This window comes from Pseudochaenichthys georgianus, chromosome 3, assembly GCF_902827115.2.
Source record: "Pseudochaenichthys georgianus chromosome 3, fPseGeo1.2, whole genome shotgun sequence".
Taxonomy (NCBI): domain Eukaryota; kingdom Metazoa; phylum Chordata; class Actinopteri; order Perciformes; family Channichthyidae; genus Pseudochaenichthys; species Pseudochaenichthys georgianus.
The window spans coordinates 28946598-28960140 of record NC_047505.1 but is presented as its reverse complement, the minus strand read 5'-3'; the positions used below and the strand labels follow the sequence as shown (position 1 = coordinate 28960140).

The window sequence follows — 13543 nt, the reverse complement described above, 5'->3', positions numbered from 1 at the left end:
ATGCAGATTCACTAATTTGGGACATTTTGTAAAGGGTTTGCAACATAGTATGCTATGTTAAATAGCTTGATTAATTTCTCTTTAACACCCTGATCCATTCTTAGAAGACAGCTTGGCAGAGGTGCGATCTCAGGATTCTCCCGTACTCTGAGAGCCTTCTCACAATCATTGTGAGCAGATGTAAGGACGTGCATTTGTAGTGTTCTCACACGTACATTGTCGCCACTTACACCGATGAACAAAGAACTGGCCTTTGCTGGGAAGGATCTGCATGTTGAGCAGTACATCATTTTGGCAGCTGGATCAAACTCGGCAAAGGGGTATTGTTGCCTCCATTCAGGAAGCCACTTCCTCTTCGCCTCATAGCCTCCTCTGTCCTTGACCGTGGGCACTTGCAGCTCCTGAATGTAGTTAAGACAAAACATATGTTCATGTTATAATAATATAATATAACATTACATAACATAGTAGGGTACAATGTTGTATAAAACTTTGTCTTAAAGCCCTGATGATGCATTTGAGCCAGACCCCTGTTTTGTTTTAATATAGATGTAGAAGACAACAACATTATCAATTGTAAAATAAATGTTATTACAAAAGTGGTGAAATGTAACATTTGTATGAGCATTATAATCTTAGTCATTTTGATATGTTTCTACTGCATTATTTTAGTCTTTGGTTTCAACAGATATACACATGTTTTTTTCGTCCTGTTGGGGGAGCCCTGATCCCAAAAAATGCAGACATGCACAATGGTCAGGTCAGTTCGTTCTTGTTAAAGACACGTTTCGAGCGAGCGTGCCATCGAACGTGCCATCACTAATGCACATTGTAGCCTTGCTTTGAAGGGCAAAATCTACTGGGAGTTTAGCTAGGCACAAAAACACCGCATTTTAGGACGTTTCCCTTAGCTATAAAATTCTATAGAAATCTATAGCATGTTATAGAACATAGTCGTATTTGTAAGCCATGCTAAAGAATTCTATAGAATACTATAGAAATCTCTAGATCATTCTGTAGAATACTATAAATGTGTACTTTTCTATAAACTTCTATAATTAAAACTATAACAATCTAAAGAATTCTATAGGACAGAACCGACTCATGACATATCTATAGAAATCTATAGAAATTTGTAGAAATCTATAGCATTCAAAGAAAACATGCATGACATTTTCTCTCTGATGCAACCTATACTAAATTCTATAGAATTCTATAGAATTCTATAAAACTCGTCTTTAAATTGGAATAGAGAAAATCATAGTAATCTACATCATTTTGTGGAACTGAGCTGCTTTGCAAAAGCTGTATGGGTCCCTTTGAAATCTTTACAACTGTATACTGGATTATGTGCCCAATTAAATTATGTAACCTATACATAACCATATACAACCATACAACATATTGGAATGGAACTCTAAACTGAATGAATGTCACTGTCCTTGTAATCTGATGTCAATGCTCCAGAATTTCTGTGACTGCATCTGTATGTATACATTGATCACTTTTGTTATGTAACTAATTATCTGTTACAACTGGAGATTAAAGCTAAGTGACATATAACAATATCTATTGTTAGTGTGAGTCTGTTATAAACAACTCATTGGAGTCTGCAGTACTCTACTCTGTTTTGCAGTCTATTATATACTGTAAAAAAAGATCGTAATTTTACAGGAAATAACTGTAAATGTTTATAGTAAGTATCATGTTTTTTTAAATAACTTGCAAAATCCTGTAAAATGGCAGATATTAACTATAAATTAACAACCCAAAACATTATTTTCAGTATTTTGACAATAACCACAAATAACGTTTATTTCCTTTTTTTTTACAGTAAATTTACTATATAATATTTACAGTATTTTTGCACTTTCAGAAAATAAATGCAGATGTACGTCAAATAAAAAGTATTATCTGTAATTAAATATGTAACTCGTAATATAAAAGTGTATTACTATTATAAGACTTTAAGATTTTCTTTGTAATTTTAAGGTAATCATAAAACTGTAAAAAAAAGCGTCCACTTAAAAAAAACGTAAAATGTAATTAAAACCTTTTTACATACATAATTTTCTCAATATTCGATTGAATCCACCACAAACACAAAATATCCAATGTTGAAACAAAAGTAAATAAATATGTTCTCATTAAATTCCTAACTTACTATATTGTAAACATCTACAGTTGACAATATCATTAAAACAAATTAAAATGATAGAAAGTGGAGACATTTCTGCAGGGAGGATCAAGGTTTAAAACACACACTGTTATTTACTCAACAAGTCACAGTTATCCTTGTTTTATTTATGTTGCTGTTTTTTTTTTTCTCCCATTGGTCAATACACAGTAATAAGCCTTAGTTTTACAGTATAATGTATGGTTTTCGGATTCTGGCCGACAGCCAGAGCTACGGCAATTGAAATAGAATTCAGCCAAAACACGGCAGACAAGTCAGGCATGTTTGGAATGAGTCCACAACACTCCTGATTGGTTAATATAAACGTCATCGAAGAAACCTGCCAATGAGAACTGTCCGCGCCTGTCGTTCACATTTGAAACATGCACGTCAGTTTGAGTGGGTCTCCTCCTGCAAGCTACAGCTGTCTGTCTGTATGTCTGCTGCAGGATTTTATGGATTTATATCGGGATCGTTTTACACGTTAAATATGAGCATCGGGACGTCAACAAAGAACAGAAGACTTGAGATCTGGTGAGTCCTGCAACTGTAATGGAGTTAAATATGTATTTAGATAATCCTTAGTTTGTGAATGTTTTATTTTTTATTTAAGGTTACATTTCTTCTTCTAGTTAGCTGAGTTTCTTCCCGTTAAATTGGTATTCATCATTAATAGGTTGTTAAATGTTAAGAAGCCCTGACATGCTGTTTCTTGCAAGATGTTGCGCCCGGAAAACCTGGCTTAACAGGTGGCTGCTAACGTTAGCTTACAGTTTATTGCAGTGCTGCCCCCCCACCCTCTCGTCTCCAACACGGGAGAATTACACATAAACATGCAGCGGGGTGTCACAATGTTGTCGCCAAGTTTAATGTAAAGTTTCACAGCTTTCTTATAGCGGAATCTAGTTTGTTAATGTTCAGTAACAGCTAGCATAGCATAAACAGCTAACCGCTAACGTTTGGCTAACTTGCTAGTTAGCTCTGCTCTATATATTACAAGCTAACATGACTAGCTAATGTCACACTGTGTGAACTAAAATACTTTTTGTATTACTACATCATACATGCTTGGTCCAAATCACTGCTAAAATAATTATTTTTGAAAATGTATAGTAAAGAAACACTCAGCCATGCATGAAATAACATAGCAAAAATAATACGGGTAATGTTTGACCCATGTTGTGCCTTAGAAGTGCAGTGATACAAACATTATTTTTATTCAAAAAGTAAGAAAGGGAAAAATACAAATTGGTGTTGATCCAAAACAGGTTAATTGAGGAATACCTGGAATCCTGAATGGTTAAAGTAATTTATTGCAAAGATATTTACAATTAAAACTAATTCGGGTCACTTTTGACACATGTTGGTTGTATGTTGTTGTGTAAGAAAGGGTTAACATGACGGCTGTGATGTTCACTCTTTTTACAGAGCACCAGTGGACAGCGAGGACTATGGAAGAGAAGATGTGATGGCTTTGTGTGGAAAGCTGCTGACGCCAGCCTGTGTCCCTCATCAGTCTCTCCAGGCAGCACCCAGCTATTCTTCCATCTTGGAGATGAAAAGACTTTGATATGTGAGTAATAACTAACTTGTGTCTAACATAGTATTGAATGTGGTTTAGTAAAGTATTTAAAAATACCCCACATTGTACATGTACAGGACAATCAGACCTTGTTCAACAAAGATCATAAGACAATTGTTTTGTCTTTGAGGTACAGCCGCAGCAGAGAGTCTGAGTTTGAAGAAAGCACTAACATTTTATTTAGTGTTGTTTAATCAATCAATATTTACTGGTCTTGAATTTCCTCACTGGATTACAAAATGCTTGAATCTTATTGTACAGGGACAGTATGCAGATTTAATCACCTGAAGATGAAAATATAGATTCATCGATATGTACCATGTTAAGGAAATGGACTGTTATGCAGCTTTCACACCAGCGCTTTTCAGTTTCTAGCTCCGAGCGGGAGCTTTTCTGGTTCAGCTCCGGTTTCCCTTTTCAGCTCCCGCTCTGTGCACACCGCCCACTGGCGCTCCAGAGCTGCCCCTGTTGCGTCATGACGTCACCGTTTACATCGCTGATTTGCTCCCCAACGGCAGCCATTACGGCGCTCACAACAACAACAACAACAACTGCGTCGGGTCGATGATCGTGTTGCTTTTAATCACATGAAGCCAGAATAAATTGAATAACGACTTCTCCAACCTTATACTTTTCTCCAGAGTGCCGTGGTTCATTGTTTATTAATGTGTTTCTGCAGCATTTACCGACCGCTGCAGTATTGGCTGCTCTTCCACTCGAGTTTATTCTCCCGTTAGCTCCCGGTTAGCTCACACTGCAGTGGCCGCTCTAAAGTATTCACTGTCCGACTCACACAAGCAGCTGATGCATATCCCCAGTTCCCCTTAGCCTAAGTGAATGTGTGTCAGTCTGAATTGACGCTGTTTGGTATCACAACACTGTTATGAAAGTTTCTCTGGTATAAAACGGGTGATGTTGGCATAGCAACCGAAGCTAAACTGACTACTTGCATCCGATAGCTGCAATAATACAAAACAACACGTCTGCCTCTCTCCACAATGATCGATAACAGTGAACGGATAGTCAAAGTAAGGTACAAATAAACAGAATCACACGAAGCCTGGTTAGTGTTGCCTGACTTTATAAAGTGTGTTTATAAGCACACTGCTTGTAGGCAGGCATGACAGTCGACCCATGTTCAGGGGAGTTGGGTTTAGTTTCCTGCACGCCTCGACGTAAGAGAGACGTAAGCGACGTCGCCTCTTAGCTCCAAAGCTCTTGCCTCTGGACCGACAATTTTTTGGAGCTGGAAATGAAGCGGATTCCGGAGCTAAGAGCTGGCGCCGCTGCGGTGTGAACAGGAAAACCCGGCGCTTTTCAGGCTCTAGCTCCGAGCCGGAGCTGAATAGGCGCTGGTGTGAAAGGGGCATTAGTGGTATTGACCGAAGCTCCACAGCTGTAGCTAGGCGCTGCTAATGAAAACTCAAGTGCTCAATTTGTTGGTTTTTCTTTATTATTAAGAATTGAGCAAGCATATCTTCCTCTTCGAAATCCCAGTTGTACTTCGCTAACACGTAGTGCCTGGGAGGGTGTGTTTGATTGTTCCCACCCTTACCTCACTTATGGACTAGGTCATGTTAGACAAGCAATCCAGTGGTTAGTTTTAGGGTCACCTCCATTGTTTTATTTTTTATTTATTCACTTTAAGAGAAAGGGATTTCAGAAACAAGTCTCACAAGTTTGTCTCGAGGTAAAATTAACAAAAGCTAACTGTTGTTAGACTATGTTCCCCCCTTCTAAACTTATGAAATAATCAATGCCCTGATAATAACATCCATCATTATGGTTTACTAATAGTTATCACTTCACTTCCTCCTCCAGCACCTGGACACAGCAGGAACCTATGCCAGGATCCTGTTTGTGGACTTCAGCTCTGCCTTCAACACAACCCTCTGGCTGGAGGCTGCGCACCATCAGGACCAGAACCTCTCTCCATCAGGACCAACACCTCTCTCCATCAGGACCAGAACCTCTCTCCATAAGGACCAGAACCTCTCTCCATCAGGACCAAAACCTCTCTCCATCAGGACCAGAACCTCTCTCCATCAGGACCAGAACCTCTCTTCATCAGGACCAGAACCTCTCTCCATCAGGACCAACACCTCTCTCCATCAGGACCAACACCTCTCTCCATCAGGACCAGAACCTCTCTCCATCAGGACCAGAACCTCTCTCCATCAGGACCAGAACCTCTCTCCATCAGGACCAAAACCTCTCTCCATCAGGACCAAAACCTCTCTCCATCAGGACCAGAACCTCTCGGCACCTCAACAAGGCCCGCCCCCCCCCACTGACACTTTACCTCAGCCACAACGCAGACTCTGCATGGAGATCACAGGATGGTAAATAATGCAATGTTTAAATATTGCTTACTGCCAATATTTTATATTCTATAATTTATTGCATTCTATTTCTTAATATAGTTCGCTATCTGTGTAGTTTTTACATTTTTTTTATTTGTATGTACGACACCTCCTCATACGTGTGAACATACCTGGCAATAAACACGTTTCTAATTCTGATCTTTTTGTCCTCTAGGTTGCACTGCCACGTCTACAGTAGCACAGAATGGACAGAGGAAACATGATTGGGCCTCAAGTTTTTTGCAGCCAATATACATTATCCTACAAACTTGGGATAGGAGGGTGAGTGAACAAGTTATCCATTGGTTGGAACCTACATCCCCATTGTTAGACGTACTAAATCCTGCACACTGCTCCTTCACATTGACAATGTGAACATATGTCGCCATTTTGCCATTTCTGTTATTTTCAGTTGAATGTTTCAAAGTAATCTTAAAAAATTCAACTTACTTTTTGTTTCTACTGTTTATAAGTATGATGTTTAAATATGAAATGCTGTATTTATTAGTTGTACTATAATTCTACAAATATTTTTAAGTTTTCAGAGTAATTGTTTCCTACAGAACATTTTGTGATGTCATTTTGTTGAACCCGTTTGATTGGAATATGTTAGAAAAAATCTGTAAAATAACAGTATTCTAGCTCTTTAGGTTCTGTATTTATTTTAGTGTTTGATCATACAAATCTAATAAAAGAAAATGTAAAAAACTGTTTTTCTCATCAGAACTTTATTTAAGGTATTTTAATGTAACATTTTAAGACAACGGATTTTGAAAAGAGAGGAAAGTTTCCTCTAAAATATTTAAGGACAGTTTCTGTATACTAATTGCTTTTGCACTTTATTTCAGTTAAAGTATTTTTACTTTAATTTTATGGTTTTTGTTTGGCAGCCTGCTGCCAGTCATTTGACCGTTTTTTCCGGTTTTTTTGCCCATAGAAGTTTTAGTGCTGTACTTTTATTAAACGTTATTGACTGTAAAAAGAGCAGATACATCTGTAAAACCTGTAAAATATTTAAGGACAATTCCCGTAAATTAATGTTATAAATTCTGCAGAACCATTTTATAGAAAACAATAGCAATGTTCTATAGATTATTTTGCAGAATCTATAGTAAAATCCATAGGTACATTCTATAGAATATTTGCCAATATTCTGCAGTATATTCTACAGAAATTCTATAGAAACATCAATAGATTCTATGGAATATAGGTCACAAATTCTATGGTATTCTCCAGAACAGTTCTATAGAAAGCATCCATGGGGTTTTCTATAGGATTCTATAGACTATTTTCTACAAAAAAACATCTACAGTGTATATTTTCTATACTATAGTATTCTATAGATTATTTCCCAGAATCTATAGTATATCCGCAAAAATCCTGTAGTATTCTACAGACATTTTGTATAGAATGTGTCCATAGATTTTTCTATAGATTATTTCCCAGAATCTATAGTAAAACACGTAGGCAATTTCTATAGTATATCCGCAAAAATCCTGTAGTATTCTACAGAAATTTTCTATAGAATTTTTCTATAGTATTCTATAGATTTTTTTGCTAAGGGTTGTATTGCATTGTTTTGTTTTGTAGCCTTTATTTAACCAGGTGTAAGCCCCTTGAGATCAAAAGATCTCTTTTTCAAGGGTGACCTGCAGGACATTAGTTACACATGTAACATAAAAACAACAGAACAACAATAAGGATGACATACAACATAATGTACAGGGTACAGTTTACAAAACTCTATTTACAGTGACCGGTACCATGAGTATCAAACAGCATGTCACCCAGCCAAGTTTTAAAATGATGCAGGGGAACCAAAGTGCTCAGTTTTAAGCAGGTTTGCAGACTGTTCCAATTTAGTGGAGCTGCACATCTAAAAGCTTTCTTCCCTAAGACAGTCCTAGCACTTGGCACATTTAATAAAACAACATCATGAGTTCTCAGGCAATACGTACTTTCAATTCGTCGAGAGATCAGAGAGCAGATATAAAAAGGTAGTTTACCCAACATGGCTTTATAAATGAACATGTACCAATGACTGAGCCTCCGTACAGTTAGTGAAGGCAGACCTGCCTTGGCATACAGGGTACAGTGATGAGTAAGTGCTTTACAGTTAGTAACAAATCTCAGAGCACTGTGATACGCAGCATCTAACTTTTCCAGGCAATGGGCAGGTGCATTCATATATATCAAATCACCATAGTCCAGCACAGGTAAAAAGGTCACAGTGACTAGCCTTTTCCTGGCTTCAAATGAGAAACAGGACTTGTTCCTGTAGAAGAAACCTAGCCTAACCCTCAGCTTTTTAAGCAGATTAGTGACCTGAAGTTTAAAAGTAAGACAATCATCAAGCCAGATACCAGGGTATTTGTAACAGGCAACAACTTCAAGTTTTGTTCCTTGCGTAGTTACAATATCAAAAACAGGCTCTGGTGTCTTTTTTGCTTTTGAAAAGAGCATTACCTTGGTTTTATCCACATTTAAAAGAAGCTTTAATTCAGAGAGCTGAGTCTGAATAGTTTTAAAAACAGCCTGTAATTTAACAACAGCCTCTTTAATGGAGGGACCTGCACAATACATTACAGTATCATCCGCATAAAAATGTAAAGTAGCTTCATCCACATTATCACCTAAACTGTTGATATATATGGAGAATAAAAGTGGTCCTAAAACAGAACCTTGTGGTACACCATTAGAAATGTTTAACCACTCAGAAGACAGTCCATCAAAATGAACACATTGGGACCTTTCAGAAAGGTAGTTCACAAACCACCACATTGCAAGGATGGATATGCCAATACTGAGTAGCCTCTGCTTTAAAATGCGATGATCAACGGTGTCAAACGCTTTGGAAAGGTCAATAAACAGAGCTGCACAACTCTGCTTATTATCTAAAATACTAGTAATGTCATTTACCACTTTCATTGTCGCAGTGATGGTGCTGTGTTTCTTTCTGAATCCTGACTGATGCTTAGACAGGATATCATTTATACATAAAAACTTCTTTACTTGTTCACTCACAAGTCGTTCGAGCACCTTAGCCAGAACTGACAATTTAGAGATTGGCCTATAGTTATTTAAAATAGTTGCCTCCCCTCCTTTCAGTAAAGGCAAGACATAAGCAGTCTTCCATACTTTTGGAATTGTATTTGTGCTGAGGGAGAGGTTAAAAAGAGAATTAAGAGGTGGAGCAATACAATCTGCAGCTATCTTTAAAAAGAAAAGTTCTAAGTTGTCCGGGCCAGCCGGTTTCCTAGGATCTAGCTTAGATAAGGCTTCATGAACAACATTGACAGTAAAAGGAGTAAAACTGAAAGGGTTTTCCAGACCACATTGTTCAGAGTCACGGATTGGGGTGTTCACAGAAGCAGAGTTAGGCCTCGGCCACACGAGGACGAAAACGGTCGTTTGCGTTACTGTTTAGTGTCATATAGACCGTTCGGCCACACGAGGACGACCGAATACGGCACTAAACGACTGCGGATCCCAAGGTGGATAGAACGGCATACGCAACGCTCTGGGGGGTCCAACGGCTCCGTGTGTACGCCCTATACGATAATTTTCTGATAATGATGAGGCAATAGCCCCGCCTCTCCCCACCTCTGCTGCTCACCCCCGCGTCAAAGTAAACTGCACACTGAATTCAGATTATTTATCTTTCTCTCGATATGGACATAAACGCGAGTGAAGTTTAATCTGACAGGACGGAGACACCTCTCAAACTACCTAAACTAGTTATAAATATGTTTATTTTTACTGTCGGCCGGGTCACTCATTACTGGATCAGCTGCTGCATGAAACAGACACTGACGCTGTCCGAAGAGCGGGAGGAAAAAGAGATGCTCCGTGTATTTTATTATTATATTATATAGAGTCGTTATTCATTTGTTTTAAAGCTCAATAAATAACAAAGAAGACCTTTGACCGGCACTTTTATAATTTTGTCCGGACGATTTAAACTTTATAATACACGTTGACTGGTGAAAAACTCTGCCCGGTTCCCTCGGCCCCCACCGCGGAGAATAAACAGAAGGGCAACCATGACAACCATGCTTCTTCGCTGCTTTTGTGGAGGAAGTTACAGCGCCACGTACAGGCTCCTGCATATGTACTGCAGCTTCTCCAGCGGTTGGAGCTAAACGGAGCTGTCTCGTGTGGACAGACACTATCTGGTGAATATTGCGTGTGGACGGAAGCTTTTTTGCGATTGCGTTTGCGTTAATCCTATGCGTTTAGCCGTTTTCGTCCTCGTGTGGCCGGGGCCTTAGTCACAGAATCAAACATAGAACCGCAGGACACAAAATGCTCATTAAAGCAATTTAGCATAGTAGCCCTGTCCGATATAGTGCCAGATGCTGTGGTAAGGCACGGAGGTAGCTCATTACGGATCTCACCGGTCGATATCGATTTTTTTGCTTTCCAAAATTTCCTAGGATTATTTAGGTTTTCTGTGGTAACTGACAAATAGTACTTCGACTTTGCACTTTTGACATTTGAAGTGAAGCTATTCCTTAGCGGCCTAAAACGCAGCCACTCTACCTCTGAGCGTGATTGCCTAGCCTTTGCCCAGGCCTTGTTTCTCTCATGAAGGAGACTAGACAGCTCAGCAGAAAACCAAGGATTGTCTCGTCCCTTTACTCTAAATGTACGCAGGGGTGCATGTCTATCAATGCTCTCCATAAAACCAAGACCGGATTCCACATCAGCACACAGATCGATTTTACCCCAATCAAAATCAAACAGATCATGCACAAAACCCTGCTCAACAAAATGTTTTTTGTCTCTCTTAATGATAATGCGAGGTTTAACCTTTTGGACCTTAGTGTCCCTAATTGTGGCTACAACACAGTGATCACTCAGATCATTTGAAAATACTCCCACAGATGAATATTTATGGGGAACATTAGTTAAAATGAGATCAAGTAGGGAGGATTTATTAGGGGACTTAATATTTGGGCGAGTAGGACTGTCAACAATCTGAGTAACATTCAATGAGATACAAAGATTCTCATTCATAACACTCCGTTCGATGTCTCACTATGGGATGCGCCTCATCGCGGAGCAAACAGAAGCATCAATCTCATTACGCCAATCCTGATTGGCTGGTGATCTTGACGTCAACGTCAGGGGAAATCACCCCCTATAAGTAGCCTGCGCCACGACGCATGCGTCATTCAAACACCTCTTCTCGCTTCAGAGCACATCTCTAATGGTAGCCAGGCTAGCTTAACAGTCCACAGACTGAACCAAAAGCTAATTTCGGTCGACGGGCGTTAGCCGGCTACCCTATTCTGCCTCGCAGAAGAGTATAGTACTAACACACCAGTTAGTATTATAATCAACCTCGCCGTTCTTCCTCTGGAATTAAGGTAAGGTTTTGATTCTCAAGCTAGCAACACACCCGTTGCCAGCTTGTGTTTTTTCCCTCACTGCCGACACCACGGTAGCGAGGACGTTTTTTCTTTTCTCTTCTCACGGAGGAGAAAAGGATTAAAAGAATATTACCACACCAGGTAATATTCTTTGAGAAAAAAGACCCACACTGTCCTTTTTTTCTCTGAATTAAAGACAGATTGGTAACACCTTTTTTCTCGACGTATCTGTTAAGAGCGGGTCCTCTCCATGCACGCCTCTCTCCCTCACACCAGAGGAGTCAGGAAATCGGAGGCTCGGCGGCTGCGGGTTGAAAGTGTCAGGCACAGACTCACACCAGATCTGTTCGTCCTGCCTCGGGCTGGAACACGCCCAGGAGGCCATTGACAACCCCGGCTCGTGCGGGCATTGTGCCCGCTTCACTATGAAGAGTCCAGCCCAGGCTGGACACAAGGGCAAGTTGGCCGAGAAAATCTCCGGTTCCGGCTGCAGCTCAGGCTCAGCCAACCCAGAATTTCGGCCAGCAGTCGAGGAAGAAGAAGCGAGCGGCGTGACAGCCCCTCCTTCTCCCCTCCGTGAATGTGTTCCCGCCGCCTCGAGAGATGCCTAAACACCATCCTCAAGTCCGCACAAACACATGTCACACGTTGATTGATTCCTCTGTCATAAAACATTTGCCGCTGACGCATCCAGGCTTCAGGCCGAGGGCGCAGCTCAAAAAAATGAAAAGAAAATCAATAAAACCAATAAGCAGCCCGCCAATTTTCTCCCCTTTTGAGAGCAGCTACGGCATCTCTCAAAAGGCGGATTATTGACGGGTCTGTGAAGGCACCACCGCCACGTGCAGTGCCGGCTGGAGCTGTAAAGGCACCACCGTCACACACATGCGCAGTGCCGGCTGGAGCCGTAAGCGTGACATCTCAGCTGGCTCTAAGGAGCATACAGCAGGAGATACTCACGACACCCAAGCTGCCTGAACTCTGCTCGGTTTAAAACACCGAAGACGCAGAGGTCGCAGCCCATCCCGAGTCCCCAGCCCAGCCTGGAGACAAGGGCAAGTTGGCCGAGAAAATCTCCGGTTCCGGCTGCAGCTCAGGCTCAGCCAACCCAGAATTTCGGCCAGCAGTCGAGGAAGAAGAAGCGAGCGGCCTGACAGCCCCTCCTTCTCCCCTCTGTGACAGTGCTGGAAGTTCTTTCCCCGGCTCTAAACGTGTCCCCGCTGCCTCGAGAGATGCCTCAACGTCATCCTCAAGTCCGCATTAAACACATGTCACATCTTTGTTGTTTAAATAAACAATTTTCCGCTGATGCATCCAGGCTTCGGCCAAGGGCGCAGCTCAAGAAAATGAAAAGAAAAACAATAAACAGTCCGTTAACTATAAATCCCCTTCTGAGAGCAGCTACGGCCTCTCTCAAAAGGTGGATAATAAACGGGTCTGTGAAGGCACCACCGCCACGCGCATGCGCAGTGCCGGTTGGGGCTTTAAGGGCACTATCGTCACGCGCATGCGCAGTGCCGGCTGGGGTCGTGAAGGCTCCACCGTCACGCGCATGCACAGTGCCGGCTAGAGCTGTAAAGGACAGCACGCCAATTCTTCCCCTTTGAGAGCAGCTACGGCATCTCTCAAGAGGCGGATTATTGACGGGTCCGTGAAGCCACCGCCACGCGCATGCGCAGTGCCGGCTGGGGCTTTAAGGGCACCACCGCCACGCACATGCGCAGTGCCGGCTAGAGCTGTAAGGGCACCACCGGCATGCGCAGGCGCAGTGCCGACTGGAGCTGTGAAGGCACCACCGTCATACAGCAGGAGATACTCACGACATCTGCCTGGGCTTCTCAAAACAGTTATACTTTATCTGTTTTCACAAACCCAGAGAGAGTCAACCCATATTCTGAAAGAAGGGTTTTATCTATAATGCCCACCGAGCGGAGTCAGATTACGGGGAAAAATGTCCTCGTAAAGCACCCACTCAACATGGGCCTCATAATAAAACTCTCCGCGCGGTTATTATGTAATGCGTAGTGGCACTACACCCGACTTTTCT

General features: G+C 41.3%; 1 long non-coding RNA gene across 1 annotated transcript; it reads left to right on the top strand.

Annotated features, from left to right (window-relative positions):
- The first annotated feature begins 2590 nt into the window (after window positions 1-2590).
- LOC139433242 (uncharacterized) lies at window positions 2591-5683 on the top strand. Its single transcript, XR_011642803.1, has 3 exons — window positions 2591-2710; window positions 3605-3749; window positions 5580-5683. It is a non-coding gene; the product is annotated as an uncharacterized lncRNA (long non-coding RNA).
- The last annotated feature ends 7860 nt before the right edge of the window (window positions 5684-13543 follow it).